Here is a 19,398-nt window from a genome sequence, read left to right on the forward strand (position 1 = left end):
GTGCTGGATCATCCCAGCCCACTCCGTGAACAAGTCTAAAAGTGCAGGACGGTATCCTGAAGAAATAGGAACTGATCCGGAGAGAGCAAAGTTGCTAGAAGCTTACGTACTCTATCTTGCAGCGCGGGTGTAACCAGAAAATTCTGACCACTTTGCTCATCCCAGGTAACAAGGTCTGGGGCTTGTGTCACCCTCTAGGACGGGTCGCCCAACACTGGTGGGCAATAGGTGGTGTAAAGACCAAAGAGTCAAAACACTGGCACGGAAGAGTATTCTCTCTACTCTCAAGTATTCTACTTCTCAAATTCCGGCAGAGCACAGTACTACTTTGGGTTGAAAATCTCTTGAGATCCTCCTCTCTACTTCTCTAAACTCCTTCTACCTCTCAGCTTGCAACCCAGTCAGCACGACTGTCCTCCTTCTCAGATCTCAGCACAGATCTGGTCGCTAAGGTCTAAAGTAACTTATCAAGCTGAAACTTCAAGTATTCTGGCAGTAAAGAAAAGTTTATTTATTTTAACTCTGTGATCTTTATCCAAGCACCTACACAGCCATTACATCCTCCTTGGGTCATCTCCCCTTTCTGAGGGTGGCGGTACCAATAGTCCGGGTGGGTCACAACTCCACTCCGGACCACCATGATAACTACCCAAGGGACCCCCAAACAGCCCGGCAGAAGTAGCAACAGGAGCTGTACTACCATAGCGCTGGATGTTTCCTGTGTTCCTAGACATTTTTTACCATCTGTGTGGTGTTTTGTATGGACCTTTCAGCTGGCATCTAATAAAGGTTCTTGGGGCTGTTCATCCATAGCTCGCTCTGTTGATTGTGTGATACTGGAGTAGGACCCCCATGACACCCCCTGTAACATATATAAAAGTTTTCCATCATGTCCTCCCCTTCCCTTCTTCCCCTCTGTAACATATATAAAGGTGTCCTAACTTTCCCTTGTTTCCTCCAGACTAAAGATTTAGATCCTTAAGTCTTCCCTTATATGTTTTATGCCTCACACTCTCCACCATTTTAGTAGCCGTCTTTGGACCTGTTCAATATCTTCGGTATTCCAGATGTGATGTCACTAAAGCTCTATACAGCAGTGGGGACTCATTGTGAGGTGTCAGAAATCACAGACCCTAAATCCTTCTCTTCTAAAGTCTTTACTTACACAGAACTGCTGATATGATTCCTAATGGTTTGGTATTTAACATCATACACCATAATAAGATGTTACCACTGAAGTCACTAAATACCACCACCATACTGATACTGAATAAAAAAACAATATACACAGACCAATATCACTTATACCAACACTATGCAAGGGGCAAATAATTCTGCCACACCATGATCACTACCATTACACAACTTAGCGAGAGGGTAATACCACCATACTGATACAGAATAAAAACTACCGTACACACACCAATATCCCCTATAAAGTGCCCATATACTGGTGATCCCAGCTCTACACAGGCTCTGTAAACAGTAAAGGAGGATACACTGTGGTTACATTCAGTGACTCACAGGGGGCAACTTCTTGGAGTTGTATTCTATTCCTTTCTTCTTAACCCACCACTAAGACCACGATCCTGTAACTTATCGTCACAGGATATAGCAGACAAACACCTTAAGGTCTCCGTACACTTAGTACTTATACTAGCTGAACCCACTGTTTGCAGCGGGTTCAGCCGTCATTATGAGAGGTATCCCCACCCTTAGTTTCCACACTTTTCCAGCCCATTCTCCACCTTTTCCCTATTCTCAGTGCCCTAAAGGATGCCCCACTCGGTGCCTTGCATTGTATGAGCAAGGAGGTAAGTGGGTTGGGGGGAGGGGTAATAAAATTTGGTGGTTAATTCCCACTGCAGTAACCTGGGGTTGCTAGGTGTTGTTAGCAGTGGGCTATGTTTTGGGGTACCGACTAGGCACTTGTCACAGTGGCAAGGATTGACATGCCCACCCCTAGGATACTTACAGTTAGGTTAGAACCAGTGTAGGTGCAGGTGCGGAGTAACCACAATGAACAGTTTACTGAGTAGACCTTTAGTGCAAATACATGGAAAACAGTAGTTGGCAATAAGGTGCAAAAATATTAATGTACAGTGAACAATAGTACTTTCGCCTGATTGACAAGTGATTAGACTGGGTACTGGAGGTATAGGTGTATAAGGCAGATCTGTGTACTTTGGCTTGTAAGTTACAGGTTTAGTTGTTCTTTACTTGACTTGTGAAGGAAGCTAGGGGCCACCAGGGGGACTTTGTCTAGGTAGTACAGTACCCTGTCAGGGAAAGTGAACTTTTTGAAGTAATCTTGATAGAAGAATCTTGTACTCATGGTTTAACAGATACCACTTTCTGCCAGAAGAGATCACGAAGTTCCAGGTCTGGTAGTACGAATCCCGGGCTTGCACAACTGGGGTTAGCTAGTCACTCAAGGCTTCCCAAGATGGCCAAGCGAAGATCAATTGAGTACATGACTTATTTACAGGTACAGTGGAAAACATTTAACAGATCAATGGAGTACGTCGGCTTAGGCACACTTTTCTCCACTGTAGACGAAACTATACTTTCCTGGAACGTCCTAAGTACTGAGAATGTCACCCCTGACGTAGACAAGGTTTCCACTTCACTGCAAAACTTCTTTAACACACATACACTAGCTTGAACTCCTCTCTCTTCTCTAGGCTAGTCTACCCCCACCCAGGAAATAACAGGGATCTTTATAGATGTGGACCAGACTGTTCTCCCATTGATGGGGAAGCTTTTGGAAAGGCCTAAGCCTGAGTGTGTGATTTGTTGTTTAGTGTGGGAACTCAGTCTGAGAATTGGACAACAGTGTGGCAAACATAACATAGAGAAGTGCAGTGTTAAGCCTATGAGAGTAACACATAGAGAGTACCTGACCACAGGTTGTGCTGAAGTGTAGTCCCTGCTCTGGGGCACTACACCCCCAATAGCTTAATGTCCCTAGAAGGCAGATAATCTCCCCGATCTATTAGGTAGAGGCTCTGAGTAGGTAGAAGCCCCTAGTAGGTGATCTCTTGCTGTATACACAGGACTGGTATAATACACACAGCATATACCATGCTGCTGTATACACAGGGCTGGTATAATACACACAGCATATACCATGCTGCTGTATACACAGGGCTGGTATAATACACACAGCATATACCATGCTGCTGTATACACAGGGCTGGTGTAATACACACAGTACATACAATGCTGCTGTATACACAGGACTGGTATATACAATGCTGCTGTATACAGAGGACTCCTATCATACACACAGTATATACAATGCTGCTGTATACAGAGGACTCCTATCATACACACAGTATATACAATGCTGCTGTATACAGAGGACTCCTATCATACACACAGTATATACAATGCTGCTGTATACAGAGGACTCCTATCATACACACAGTATATACAATGCTGCTGTATACAGAGGACTCCTATCATACACACAGTATATACAATGCTGCTGTATACAGAGGACTCCTATCATACACACAGAATATTTAATGATGCTGTATACAGAAGACTTATGATAGGATATATACAGGCGGCGGGGGCTGTGATGTATACCGCTGTGGGGACACCTGAGTTCATCTGCATTGTTCCACATTTCTTTATTCTTATGCCAAGTCTAAAAATGGGAAGCAGAAAAAGGGAAGCATCCACAGGAGCTGGCGCCACGACCTGTGGGGGGCCCCCGAGTACAGAGGGTCATAATATCATATAGCCCCTGCTGAGCTTATATCCTATAATGGACACTGAGGAGGCGACTGTGCTACAGTATTATATGAAGCATTTTGTGCTATTGGGGTATACCTGGGCACAGCGGACACGGTACCCTGCACATGTAAGTATCTGCTATCCGGTATTACCGCTGCATTGCTACCATAGCTACGGAAGCTCTCTGCCAAATACCTTGTATCTCCCCCTCCCCCTTTAAAGCGTCTTCTGTATACGTCTGAAGTGCTCAGTCCGGACGTTAGCGTCTCTGATGTCAGGCGAGATAAGGACAAAGTGGAAAAACTGGTCCGAGCAAATCGTGCACCTGAGCATACTGGCCGACTCCCCGGTCTCATACAGCAGGAAGGTGCAGGACGATATCGCCTCCTGTTATTATACAGCCCCCTAGTGGACAAATTATCATAAGCATAGCTAATTTCCTTCTGCACGCATCCTTAAAGGAGTTCTCCGGCGAAAATCTTTTTCTTTTAAATCAACAGGTTTCAGCAAGTTATACAGATTTGTGATTTACTTCTATTTATAAATCTCCAGTCTTCCAGTACTTATCAGCTTATGTATGTCCTGCAGGAAGTGGTGCATTCTTTCCAGTCTGACACACTGCTCTCTGCTGCCACCTCTGTCCATGTCAGGAACTGTCAGAAGAGGTTTTCTATGGGGATTTGCTGCTGCTCTGGACAGTTCCTGACATGGACAGAGGTGGCAGCAGAGAGCACTGTTTCAGACTGGAAAGAATACACTTCCTGCAGCACATACAGCAGCTTATAAGTACTGGAGATTTTTAAATAGAAGTAAATTTCAAATCTATATAATTTTCTGAAACCAGTATATTTGAAAGAAAAAAGATTTTCGCCAGAGTACCCCTTTAATGATCATGTCATAGGAGGACCAGGTGATTTATGTACAACGTCTGGAGTCTACAAGACTCCAACCTCTGACTACCCAGCTGTTGTAGACTACAGTTCCCAGCATGCCCTCACAACTTTCAGCTGTCATGTCATGCTGGGCATTGAGTTTTTGCAACAGCTGGGAAGCCACAGGCTGGAGAACACTGGTGTACAGAACAAGGACAGGGGTTGTATAGGATTACAGACACATGGCAGTGCCACTCTTTTGCACAGGCTGTGCTTGGTACTGCAGCTCAGCTTCATTCAAGTGAGTACCAGGCAAAACCTATGGAAAAAATGGTTCCAATCTAGCTGCCTAGTTATAAAGGAAGGCGACACAATCATAGCTGCCATTCAGGACTCTAAAAAAGCTAGGTGACCAATCCACAGTAGCAAGATATCATCCGTCCACTGACACATTTAACACCGGTTTATAGTTTATAAATTTAATGTCCATATTTTTCCCCTTAATGGTGCGTTCACACCTACAGGATCTGCAGCTGATTTTCTGCAGCAGATTTCATTTTAATAACTGAACACCGCATCAAATCTGCTGCAGATCTGCTGCAGATCCTGTAGGTGTGAACGCACCCTTAAGATAAATCAAATACCCGATATCGGACGGATGGCACCTACCGGGCCGCACAAGTCGCTTCAATACTAATCTTCCTACTGCCTTAAAAAAAGATTGATAGTTTTCTTCTTGGTTCCCTACATCCGGGATGTCCACGCTCGTCCCCTTCCACTATGTCACTACGATGACATCATCGCTATAAGTGGTGTGTAAATGTATAAGTGCAGCTCAGTGCAGGCGTTATCACTCATCCCAGCTGGAGCCTTCACATCGCACCATGGTCAGTCCTCTATCCTCTCCTTCAGGTATGTCCGATAGAAGTTAATAGATGTGTCGGTGTTACCCCTAAACTCCAGTATTGGGGGAACAGGGTGATCAATACCGAGATGTAATTTTTTGTGGGACTGTAATGATATGAAGTGTGTGGTCCAGGGAGTAGCGGGGTCCTGCTGGCTGCATTGCTCTATTCCCACGTAGCCCCTTGTAGCCCCTCCCTGCAGCTTCCTATACCGTCCAGCTTTCTGCACAGACTCTGTAACCCCAGTGTAACATCTGCACTGTATACTTATCCTCTTCTCTGGATTAGTATGGCATAACATACTGGTGAGAGCAGCTGCATGAAGATCTGGGGCTGCAGGAAGGTAGGGACCCCGCCGCCTTTATGTGCAGACGCTTTATATGCAGGCGGGGGGATGGTAGCATGTGCTTGTATGAGTATGTAAAGTGATTGGGCTTTAAAACCTTCAAAATGTCCTAAAGTTGTCTCCATGTTCTGTTATGCTTCTTTATAGCTATATATAAATATATAGTATGGATGAGGGGGTGCCCATAAATACGAGGGTCCACATACTTTAAGGGAAGGTCCATAGACCCTGTTCATGGACCTATTGTGTAAATATATATGTATATAGTGTTTTAGGTTCTGTATACAACCATGGCGGAGCTCAGGAAAAATACTGGAGTGATAAAACTACAAAGAAGCGTTAGTAGCTCAAATAACATAAAGGGTATCTAAGGCCTTGCTCACAACTTGTCTCCCCTGTTCTTTGCTAGCTATGCATGTTGGGAGTTGTAGTTCTATTGCACCAGACCCAGTCTAGGAGAATAATATTTTATGTGAATAGAGCTGAGTTGTAATACCACACGGAGACTAAGGACAATGGTGGCGCTGTGTTTGCAAGAAAGCGGTTATGTTTTTCTAATCCTGTGAAGCCCCTAAGTGGAGAGGCCAGTTATGAAGCTCTCTAAGGACCTATACCTCTTACACTAGTAGTAGAGCAGTACTGAAGAAGTATTCTGCATATCACCAATTAACAGACTGCTGGATTGGTGGGGATCAAATCCTGGGGGGGGCCACTGATCGCCGCAGTGGGTGACTCGGATCCCTTCAGATACAATATCACAGTTAGAAGGAAGAAGACAAATTTCTCAGCACCATCCCTTAAAATATGGATAACTTTATTGGAAACTCACATTAGATTGAAGACATTGGACAGACTGACCATCTCGCCTAGGATCTAATGTCTTTATTGTAATGTAAGTTTCTATTAGTCATTCAGATTTTATGTATTGGTGCTGAGGATTTTTCTTCTTCTTGTGGACCTAGCACTCCCAACACCAGTGCAGTTACACGGACATGATATGGGGTGTCGGTGCCCGTTTTCTTATCTCTTGCAGGGCTGGCAGAAGTCTGTCTGATATAAGTGATGGCCCTGCCACTCCATTCAGTCTATGGCACTAAAGATAGTAGCTGCTCCCACTGGTGAGACCCCACGGATCTAGCAGTTATCATCAATTGAGTCCTAATAATTGCCTCTATATAGAATAGCCATTTAGTCTATGTTCACACATAGTATTTCTGTCAGTCTTTTTTTCACCAAAATCAGGAGTGGAACCAAAAGGGCAAATTATAATGGAAAGATCTGCAAAGTTTCTGTATTTTCAACCCACTCCTGGTTTCAGTTGAAAAAATACAGATGGAAATACTGTGTGTGAACATAGCTTTGAGGTGACCATACGGATAACAATCCTCATGCGTATAAAGCTTACACGCTCTACAAGGAGACTTCTAATAGACTTGGTGTTTGGATTCCTTACCATTCTCCATATCTTTGCTTGCTGTCAGTAAACTTCATTCTTCTTCACATTCAGAGGTCTGAAAATCCATCCAGATCCAACACACAATGATAGTATGATGTAATGTATGCAGCCTAGACAGTCCTCTCTGATCCACATATAGCAGCGGCACCAATGTCTCTCCCTTCCTGGACCCTAATACATGGTTTACAACAGGGATGGGGAACCTTCAGCCCTCCAGCTGCTTCAAAGCTTCAATTCCCATCATGCCCGGACAGCCAAAGCTAAAGCTTTGGTTGTCCAGGAATGATGGGAATTGTAGTTTTGCAACATCTGGAGGGCTGAAGGTTCCCCTTTGCTGGTTTCCATAGTGTTTCAGCTTTCCAGCCACTGATGGTAAGCAGAGATCCTGAGGGTGAAGGTGTATTAGAAAGCGGCAGAAGATTTTATTATTTACACAGGACAATCCCTTCCTGATCCCACTACAAAGACAGCGGCTCAGACATTCCAGAGCGCTTGTTGGATCAGGGCCATAGATTCTCATGTACGGATAGTTTTATTGACATGAAACACGCTGCGCTTCTTCCCATGTAACTGAGATCCGGGGAGATGTAAACATGTCCGCTGTGCTGTTATTAATAAAATCCTGAAGAACCCCGACAGCTGCCAGGAGACCAGTGAGAACTATCAGGATACGCGCAATCACTTTTATTGATCACTAATACAATGTGGTCTGATCATTCTCAGAGTCACAATTATAGAGAGACGCCATGGGGGATTTAGCATTAGTGACATTTTTCACACTAGGTCTATTGTATTTACACCGTACTCGTCTGATAAGAAGTTTCCCCTTAGTTATCATGTCGCTGGCGGCCACAAGTCTTCATGACAGGTCCAGGGATTTACTTTGCCTTGTCTGAATCTATGTGTGGTCGGGACTGGAGTGTCAAATATCGGCAAAAAATATTGTACTGAATACATTGGGTAAACATCCACAGTGGAGAGAGGATAAAATAAGTGAACCCTTGAACCCAATAACCAGTAGATCCTCCTAAAGCAGCAATTGCATCCACCAAATATTTCTTTTTTGTAGCTACAAATAGGATTTACACCATGTTGAGGGGGAATTTTGGACCTTTTTGTCCCTGTAGATGTGTTTCATCAGTATTTCGGGGATGTCTTGTATACAGCACCCTCTTCAGGTTAGGCCTTGGCAGATCCATGAGGGTAAGGCTGGATTCACACACCTGTAGTGCAGTCCGCGACCACGGACCGCACTACGAATGTGCATCCGTAGTGCTCCATGCTTCACGGAGCACTACATTTACCCTAGTGATCTGTGCCGCAAAAAAGGGTCCACAGTAAAACAGGTCCGTTTTTTTGCAACACGGATCGCAGCCTTGTATACACATACGGACGTGTGAACGGGGCCATTGAATAACATTGGTTTTATGTTCTGTCCACAATTGCAAGCCCGCAATTGCGGAGAGAACAACGGATGTGTGAATTAGGCCTTAGGGGGAGATTTTATTAAGGGTAACTATCAGCCTGATGCAGTGGCAGGATATGCCTCCAAACTTTCTGGCAACTCCGAGGCTCACTGCTAAAACAAGTGGTATATGAAACTGTCAGAAGTCCCATAGACTTGTATTGCAATGCACGTCTAAAGGACTATTGGCAATTCCATATAGCACCCTATTTAGCAGTCAGATAGAGTTGCTGGGCAGTATCCTGCAGCCACAACATGAGGAAAGTTCTTTTTCCATTGTTCTTTAGTTGGTTGAGTTGTCAGCTTTGGGTCATTGTTTTGTTGCACCATCCAACGTCTCTTCAGCTGGAAGTTATAGACGGCTGCCTGTATACTCTCCTGTAAAATGTTTTCATACACCTTTAAATTCATTTTTCCTTCAAGTAACACAAGGCGTCCAGGCCCTGAGGCAGCAAAACAGACTGAAACCATAGTGCTGTGCATAAGTGCTGTCCAGCGAGATGTCTCTCAAGAAGGCTTCTGGGAGAAAGTTCTATAGACGGATGAAACTAAAGTAAAACTTTTTAGCACAAATACACAATACTAGGCTGTGAAAGCACCAACACCTATACTCCATCTGGAATGTGGCACATTGTGGAGGGAGTACTGTGGTCCTAGGCTCAGGATCTGGATACTTTTAAATAATCAACAGATCTCACTACATTTGATAGGAGAATATTCTGGCAGCCAGCCAAGGCTGCTGCAACAATACAATGACCCAAAGCACACAAGTAAATCTACTAAAGAATGATGGAAAAAGAAGATGATTTGTGATTTGGAACGACCAAGTCACAGTCCTGACCTTAACCTTACTGAAATGTGGTTGCCTGACCTGCAGAGGGCGCTGCATATAGAACAATGAATGAATTAAAATAATTGTTTTTCTTTTAGAATGGAATAGTCCACAATTCCCTTTTAACACTAAGCTACAAGAAATGTTTGGTGAAGGTGATTGTTGCAAAACAGGGATCTACAAATTAAAGGGGTATTCCACTCAAACATAACTTATGGTACGTTGCTGCTGGTGAGACTAACAGTTTCTTCCATACTTGTTATTATCTATTCAGTCTCCTTCCCCCAGTTCTGAGCTGCTGCTTTCTGCTGAAAACACAAAAATCTGTGCGTGAGCTTTTCTCTCTGTTTGCCCCTCCCCCCCCCCTTCTGAGACAGCTGATGTATACAAGTCCCTGGCAAGCTTTATCTGAAACATGGTAGCTTCTTTCTAATGCTGGGAGGGTTATTCTGAGGTCAAATTGCTGATGATCTCACTGTGATTAAAAGGGTTTATCCAGCTCTACAAAAACATGGCCACTTTCTTCCAGAGACAGCCCCACTCTTGTCTCCAGCTTGGGCGGGGTTTTGCTGCTCAGTTCCATTGAAGTGAATGGAGCTTAACTGCAAACCGCACCTGAACTGGAGCCAACAGTCGTGTTGTCTCTGAAAGTAAGTGGCCATGTTTGTGTAGCACTGGATAACCCCTTTACCCTCCCAGCATTACAAAAAGCTTCAATGTTGCAGATAAAGCCTGCCAGGGATTGTTAGTCTCACCATGGGCAGCAACATATCAAATGTTATGCTTGAATGGAATAGCCCTTTAATAAAGGGTTTTTCCTACCTGATCCTTTCCTCCCTGTACAGTGCTGTATACTCTCTTACTTCCTGGTTTGGGATGGGCGGGACATTCTGTCTTGACTGACAGTTCAGACCGTCAGTGCTCTGGGGATGGAAACCATACGAACATGGGGACACTGAGAAGTTTACCAACCCCGCCTGTTCTTTTTATTAGTCTGGGTGATTGTCACAACAAATGTGGTTGTCCCTTGTATGAATTATAATTTCCCCCTAAATTCCCTGCTAGTATTCACATTACTCCGAAGCCAGCTGGAGCCAAAAATCATGAAGGCTGTTAGTTCGATGGGACAAGGGCATATATATACACATATAGAGAGAGAGAGACAGACATGAGATATGAGATGAGAAAACATCTTTAAATTTAAGGTTTCATTTACCTTTCCTCCCTGCATTGTGGATGTTTACTCAACCTGCTCAATAAGAGAGAGATGCCTGTGTGGTATAAGTTACATTATGTTTGTCTTTAATTGTAACATTTAGAGTACAATGTAATAAAAATCAATGCAAAATTAAAGGTCATTGAACAGATACAAACAGACACTGAGCAGATATGCTGGGGATTTTCCGCATCAGATCTTCATTGATTTTTCTTGGTGCAGATTGATCTCTGAGGATTTCTGCATCATGTGAACATACCTTTAATGTTTCTTAGCATCTGCACAACACAAAATAGCACAGTCTGTTGCAAACATGAAGTGTTCTCGTAGTCAGGTGACAGGATGCTGAGCTGCCCCAGGGCGGCTTCTAGGCCACATGGTCAGGCTACAGGAGACTTCTATTGTATCACTGACAATGACATCTACCCTACGCAAGACGCAGCGCCGCTCTGCCCCTCTGTATACCTTCTCTCTGTGGATGACATCTTGATGGTTACCTGGGAGGTTGAGCTGTATGTGAACGTTCACAGATGGGAGTACGGCCGAGTGTAAAAGACACAGAACCCGAATCCAACCGCCGGGCTTAAAATAACACATGGCATTGTCCTGTGATTGTATATGGAGCCACACACTGGCTACGCTGACCTTTCTCCAGCACTTGTCTATTAATATCCCTGTATTCCGGGGAATGAAAGGCCCAAAGGACTCAGTATAAAAAATAAAACCCTCAATAGACTCAGATTTCCTTAACTCTTATTCTTCCATAGAACCCGTCATGTTACTAGTGATTCCCTACAGAAAAGACCCTGAAACCCCAATCCACATCATTTCATAGAAGTCTCTTCATATTATATATTTACATAAAATACATTACTGATCCTGAGTTCCGTCCTGTATTATACTTCAGAGCTGCACTCACTATTCTGCTTGTGGGGTCACTGTGTACATATATTACATTACTGATCCTGAGTTCCGTCCTGTATTATACTCCAGAGCTGCACTCACTTTTCTGCTGGTGGGGTCACTGTGTACATACATTACATTACTGATCCTGAGTTACATCCTGTATTATACTCCAGAGCTGCACTCACTATTCTGCTTGTGGGGTCACTGTATACATACATTACATTACTGATCCTAAGTTACATCCTGTATTATACTCCAGAGCTGCACTCACTATTCTGCTTGTGGGGTCACTGTGTACATATATTACATTACTGATCCTGAGTTCCGTCCTGTATTATACTCCAGAGCTGCACTCACTTTTCTGCTGGTGGGGTCACTGTGTACATACATTACATTACTGATCCTGAGTTACATCCTGTATTATACTCCAGAGCTGCACTCACTATTCTGCTTGTGGGGTCACTGTATACATACATTACATTACTGATCCTAAGTTACATCCTGTATTATACTCCAGAGCTGCACTCACTATTCTGCTGCTGGGGTCACTGTGTACATACATTACAATACTGATCTTATACTGATCCTGAGTTACATCCTGTATTATACTTCAGAGCTGCACTCAGTATTCTGCAGCTCCAAAGCTGGAAAGTCCCAGCATTCCCTGCTTGTTTAGTACTGGCATACTGGTGATTTGCATTCTGGGAAGTGCCACCAGGTTCTGTACAGAAATCTCCCATAGGATAAAACCGTTCTTTGAGATCAGCTGAACTGTTAGGGTCTACAGTGTGTCTGACAATATGAAGCGGCTGAATTGTGAGTACAGCTCTGCAGAATAATACAAGCAGTATTACAAGTAGTACGTGGTAGGTTATAAAACACTTGGGCACCTGTCTTGTGTTTTTTATGCGGCCTGAACCATGTCGCAGGGACAGCCTGTCTTATTCCAACTATGTGTGATTCATCTGGAAGCCATGCTGGATGGATGATACATTACTATGGTATTTAAAGGTGAACTAACGTTTAACCCTTCATGGCCTACTTTTCTGTCTGAAAACCAGTCATGTGACTATGTACATTCCCACCGCTCACTGTCCTGGAGATCTGCTTCCTATACACAATGTTGGATGTAGCGTTGTGCTCAGATATACTGGTGCACATGATACGCTAGCACAGCAGACGGTATCACTTGGCTTAGATACATCAGGTTTACTGAGTGCTGCGTTTTTCTCTTTACCCTGTCCTGTCTTGTTGACTTTGCTCAGACTTCAGTATTTTCCTGAGTAAGGTCATGTTGACTCTGGATTGTGTTTTTCCTTGTCATGGGCTGATGACGTGCTTTGTGTTCATACATGTAGCTGTCATCCCCTATAGCACATCATACAGCCCATGCCTTCAGCTGTGTGGGAGGAGACGCCCTACACACCTGTTACATGAAATATTACCTGATATCACCAGAGACCTGTCACTGATAGGGTCCAAGGCCAACACCCTGCAACTAACCCCCCCCCCCCCCCCCCCCATCATAGCAGCTCCTCCTCAAGAGGAATATGACTTCTTCATCAATGTAATGTCTGTAAGGAGCACCCCTAACTCCACGACTATGGCCGGGCATTTTGGTAACTGTATAAAAAGTAATATATTAGGTGGATTTTGCAGGTGCCCCTCCCCCAGTATTACTACTACCCCTCCCCCTGCTTAGTTTCTAGGCTGTAATATGACGAGGCTCGGGCTGCCTGAAACATGACAGGGGGGCAGAGAGACAGAAGCAATGTCATATTACAGCTCCCTGCTGTCTGAGCTCTGCAGAACAGACCTATGGCAACAGGGGGGAACTCACAAGTAGCCGAGAAAGAGATGGTCTGCAGATTACAGGACCAGGAGATGCTCTGCAGATGAGAAGTACAGGCAAGTAAAAAAGGAATCGGAGGGGGATAAAACTAGGGGTTTCCTAAGAAACAGAAGTTCCCAGCCACATCCGTGCAGCACATAGTATGGGAGCAGAGCTATATACATTACACCACTGACCTCCTGCACTCACCCCATATATATAAGGCCTCATGCACATGGCGGTAATACGACTCCCATAGGAGAACCATAATACATTACTTAGAGTAGTCTATGGGGCCCTACTGTTCATATAAACTCCATGAGATTCTCTCCATTAATAGTTCTATGGGAGGATACGGTGTTGTGCCGCCATATGGTGTCTCTATTAAATGGCATAGTTACAGTTCATAATACAGGACTGTGGGGACCTCTGTGCCGCCATACAGTCTCTGTGTACAAAGCTTTGCTCTAATCTTAGCGTCAACCCCCCTAAGAGCTGCGGATAATAGTTCTGTTGGCTTCAGGAAAAGCTGGGTTACATCCAATATGGCGGCACATACAGTCCCCTAATCCATAGATCTCATCATCCTGCTCGCCAAGACTCTTGATTCGGCTCTATCCCTCACTCTCACATTCAGTAATGTGGACAAGCTTGGTTCCTGAGGCTGTTATAGCCGCCATTTTGGTTGTAGCCTATAAACTTATGAAACACCCTTTAACACCATCTAGGTGAACACGCTGACAGGCGGATCTAGGCTAACGCTGGAACTCTTTTCCTGTTTTCCACCGCCTGTAATATATGGAATATATGAAGTGTATAAGTCCCATTTGTTCTCTGATAATCCCCTGGAAATGATACAAAGGGATAACAGGTTCCCTACTGCGCAGCTCAGGGATATTACAGGTCACCTGGAGACCGGGCCGGGATAAAGACACAGGGGTCACAGAGAGCCTGCTCTTATACCGGGACCCACTATAAATGCAGCCACCATCTGAGGTCATTACATAGTGTTCGAGGATGAACTTGGAGAAGCAAAGGGAAATATTAAAGGGGTTCTCTACTCTGGACAGCCCCTCGTTTGGGGTGATTTTGTTTCAGATTCCCAATCTTCTCCAACTTTTCTCTGAATAGTGTGGGTGGGTATTATCAGTATCATGGCTCCTCCTCTTGGTATATATAAATATATTACTGATATCACTCAGATCACATGATGAGGGTACAGCAGAACCAGATATGTGACTTGTAGTTATACTGTGGATATTTTTTTTTCTTTTAGCTGTAATGTTTACACTACAAACAAGTGAAACGTTCCATAGAGATTCCGCTCTGTCGTCTGACATGGTTGGCGCTCCATCCTATATTGTTGTTTTTTTGACAGAGAATTATGTGCTCACTATATATATAGATCATTCCAGATAATCACATTGTATGACTTTTAAATAATTGATTCGTATTTTATTACATGAAATAAGGATTTAATCAGCAGGAATTCTGCCTCTCACAGACCTGTTAGTTAAATTAATTGCACCCGTTTGGTCTTGTTACCTGTAAAAAAAAAAAAAAAAAAACACTTGTATGCACACTCAATCAAAGAGCTGTATAGGGACACCAGGGACAAAACTGTAGACCTGCACAAGGCTGGGTTGGGCTACAGGACAATAGGCAAGCAGCTTGGTGAGAAGGCAACAACTGTTGGCGCAATTATGGAATTAGGGAAGAAACACAAGAAGTCAACCTTTCTCGGTCTGTTTTTCAGTTGTATCAAATGCTTATTTCATGCAACAAAATGCTAAAGAGAAAATTAAGAAAAATACTCTAAATTCCCTGATTCTGTCTATCTGAAGCCACCACTAGGGGGAGCTTAATGCGCACAGATGTTTATATTGAGTTTAGTATAGCGCTGGGGTCCAGAGGTTCAATGTGGCCAAGAGGAACGCGCTTATCAGTTTCCTCCCACAGTATAGGAGCAGGGAGCAATGAGGGATGACAATTACTGTACAGCGCTGCAGAATATGCTTGGTCTCTGTAAATGAATAAAGATTACGCAGTAAGCTTCTCCATAATGTGGCAGAATTCTATCATTTAATTCTCTGGCTATCTCAGGGATTTAGAGCTCAGCGGAAGGAAGATACAAAGCCCTTTGCTTAAAAATCATGAAGCGTTTCTAACAATGCAGCCGCCACTTTGTGGAGATGTCCATCGCCTACGGCTGCATCCTCTGGCTGTGAGTTCATATCTTTCACAAAGCTCCTAATATCCGACACTGTGCTAAGTGCTGGCAAGTGCGGTCATGTGGACACAAGCCATAAACCGCCCCGTGGCCTTCACTGCAGCGGAGGCTCACAGGCCTCCGCCAGGGATATAAGACTGTGGGCAGAGATTATAAAGTTTCCCTCCCAGTATTATGGATGCACTGAGACTCTACTGCAGCCAAACTCACCTAGCTGGGAAATAAACCTTTAAAGGGTCGTATTTGGACAATCCCGTTTCTATGGGTCTCATTATCACTGGGAAAAAGTTTTAATGTGAAAGCTCAATTCACATGAGAACCCTTCCTGGTCTGTGTCCTTATGGTGCAGTGTTGTCATAGTCCATAACCAACAACCACCACGTATGTATATAGGATGTGGACATTGACATGGATGGTGATTGGAGCCAATCAATGTCTTCATGACAAAAATGAAAAGTGACTAGAGATGAGCGAACCTGGAGCATGCTGGAGTCCATCCGAACCCGATCGTTTGGCTTTTGATTAGCGGTGGCTGCTGAAGTTGGATAAAGCTCTAAGGCTATGTGGAAAACATGGATATAGTCATTGGCTGTATCCATGTTTTCCACATAGCCTTAGGGCTTTATCCAACTTCAGCAGCCACCGCTAATCAAATGCCGAACGCTCGGGTTCGGATGGACTCCAGCATGCTCCAGGTTCGCTCATCTCTAAAGGTGACGCAGTCATGTTTATCATGGGGACACAGAGCAGTCTTATCATTTCTCCCCACCTTAAAAATTCTGTAAGAACAAAAATTTTTACAAAAGCAAATAAACGTAATAACCCAAAATAGTCCCCGTCCTGCTGTCCTCTCTGCAGAGATGATGGAAATATCTGGTGGGGAAAATGAATCTCCAGGAATAGCTCACAGACCGACCATCTGCAGATGTTAAAATTATTTCCTATCCCTCCTGGGAGTCCGGTCCTGGGTGTTTTATGGGACTGTCTACGTGCGGAAAACCTTGTTTTAAAGGGAGACTAACCTTAAAGGGGTTTTCTCATCAAAGATTTCTAAGGCATATTGAGGGGATATGTGTACAAGAGTGATTGCAGGGATCATGTGGAAAACAATATACAAAATAGGGATGAAGATAAAATCTCATCTACAAGACTGGTCCCTTCATCCACTGTAGATTTTACCTGTACCCAAGAACTATTACCCTACTACAGAGTGACCTTACATACATAGACTGGGCACCCATGTAATATTACCCCACTATAGAGTGACCTCACATAGACTGGGCCCCCATGTACTATTACCCTACTATAGAGTGACCTCACATAGACCGGGCCCCCTTGTACTATTACCCTACTATAGAGAGACCTCACATTCATAGACTGGGCCCCCATGTACTATTACCCTACTATAGAGAGACCTCACATACATAGACCGGGCCCCCATGTACTATTACCCTACTATAGAGAGACCTCACATACATAGACCAGGCACCCATGTAGTATTACCCTACTATAGAGAGACCTCACATACATAGACTGGGCCCCCATATACTATTACCCTACTATAGAGTGACCTCACATACATAGACTGGGCCCCCATGTACTATTACCCTACTATAGAGTAACCTCACATACATAGACCAGGCCCCCATGTACTATTACCCTACTATAGAGTGACCTCACATACATAGACCGGGCCCCCATATACTATTACCCTACTATAGAGAGACCTCACATACATAGACCGGGCCCCCATGTACTATTACCCTACTATAGAGTGACCTCACATACATAGACCGGGCCCCCATATACTATTACCCTACTATAGAGAGACCTCACATACATAGACCGGGCCCCCATATACTATTACCCTACTATAGAGTGACCTCACATACATAGACCGGGCCCCCATGTACTATTACCCTACTATAGAGTGACCTCACATACATAGACCGGGCCCCCATGTACTATTACCCTACTATAGAGTGACCTCACATACATAGACCGGGCCCCCATGTACTATTACCCTACTATAGAGAGACCTCACATACATAGACCGGGCCCCCATGTACTATTACCCTACTATAGAGTGACCTCACATACATAGACCGGGCCCCCATATACTATTACCCTACTATAGAGAGACCTCACATACATAGACCGGGCCCCCATATACTATTACCCTACTATAGAGAGACCTCCCATGTACTATTACCCTACCATAGAGTGACCTCACATACATAGACCGGGCCCCCATATACTATTACCCTACTATAGAGTGACCTCACATACATAGACCGGGCCCCCATATACTATTACCCTACTATAGAGTGACCTCACATACATAGACCGGGCCCCCATGCACTATTACCCTACTATAGAGAGACCTCACATACATAGACCGGGCCCCCATGTACTATTACCCTACTATAGAGAGACCTCCCATGTACTATTACCCTACCATAGAGAGACCTCCCATGTACTATTACCCTACTATAGAGAGACCTCACATACATAGACCGGGCCCATGGCCGGCGTTAGGGGGGGGCAAGCAGGGCAAATGCCCAGGGCCCCCATCCCCCAGGGGCCCCCTCCCGCAGTTCCAGTAAGAGAGGAGAGCACAGGCAGCGTCCGGCAGCGTCTGGCAGTGATCCCCGGCTGCTGCCATCAGGGGTCACGCAGAGGCTGCAGGACGCTGGGCTGGTGTCTGCTCCGTGTGTGTGTAGCTCCCCCTCCCCCTCCCTCCAGCTCCTCTCTGCACGTGACTTCCTGCTCTGGTGTGGAGCTGTCGGGACGATGGAGGAGAGGGCTGCCGGGTGAGGATGAGAGCCTGCTGCTGCTGCTGCAAGGTACATGAGGGGGATGTACCACTACACCCAGCATGCTAGAGGGGGTAAGTATACTGTACATGTAGTGTGTAATGTGTATGAATGTAGGTGTATAATGCATGAATGCAGTGTGTGTTACATGTCCTGTGTATAGTGTGTGGACTGGATGGTTTGTATCTGTATAATGTGTCTTCATGGATGTGTGTGTGTGTGTATATATATATATATATATATATATATATATATATATATATATATATAAAATGGTGTGTGTGTGTGTATATATATATATATATATATATATATAGCTGTGTGTGTGTATATATATATATATATATATAGCTGTTTGTGATTGGGTGAATAAATCCTCACTATACACTACTGGAGTGCCGTCCTCGTGTTCAATTTTTTATATATATATATATATATATATATATATATATATATATATATAAAATGGTGTGTGTGTGTGTATATATATATATATATATATATATATATATATATATAAAATGGTGTGTGTGTGTGTGTATATATATATATATATATATATATATATATAATGGTGTGTATATATATATATATATATATATATATATATATATATATATATATATAATGGTGTGTGTGTATTAGCACTGCTGACTCCAAGTGTTGAGGTGAATAGACTGTATATAGGAGCTGCAGCCATTCTCTGGCCTCATCAGTCCTATGTAATTGCTGCAGGTGACCACTGAGGCCGCTGATTGGCTGCAGCTCCTATGTATATA

General features: G+C 44.0%; 1 protein-coding gene across 1 annotated transcript in view; it reads left to right on the forward strand.

Moving 5' to 3' along the window:
* The first annotated feature begins 13,499 nt into the window (after window positions 1-13,499).
* SLC38A5 (solute carrier family 38 member 5) overlaps window positions 13,500-19,398 on the forward strand; it is a 30,960-nt gene continuing 25,061 nt past the window's right edge. The window contains exon 1 of the mRNA XM_069943465.1: window positions 13,500-13,650. The gene's annotated coding sequence lies outside the window, so the exon portion shown is untranslated. The remainder of the gene's footprint in view (window positions 13,651-19,398) is intronic.

Source organism: Dendropsophus ebraccatus, chromosome 10 (assembly GCF_027789765.1).
Source record: "Dendropsophus ebraccatus isolate aDenEbr1 chromosome 10, aDenEbr1.pat, whole genome shotgun sequence".
Classification (NCBI taxonomy): Eukaryota; Metazoa; Chordata; class Amphibia; order Anura; family Hylidae; genus Dendropsophus; species Dendropsophus ebraccatus.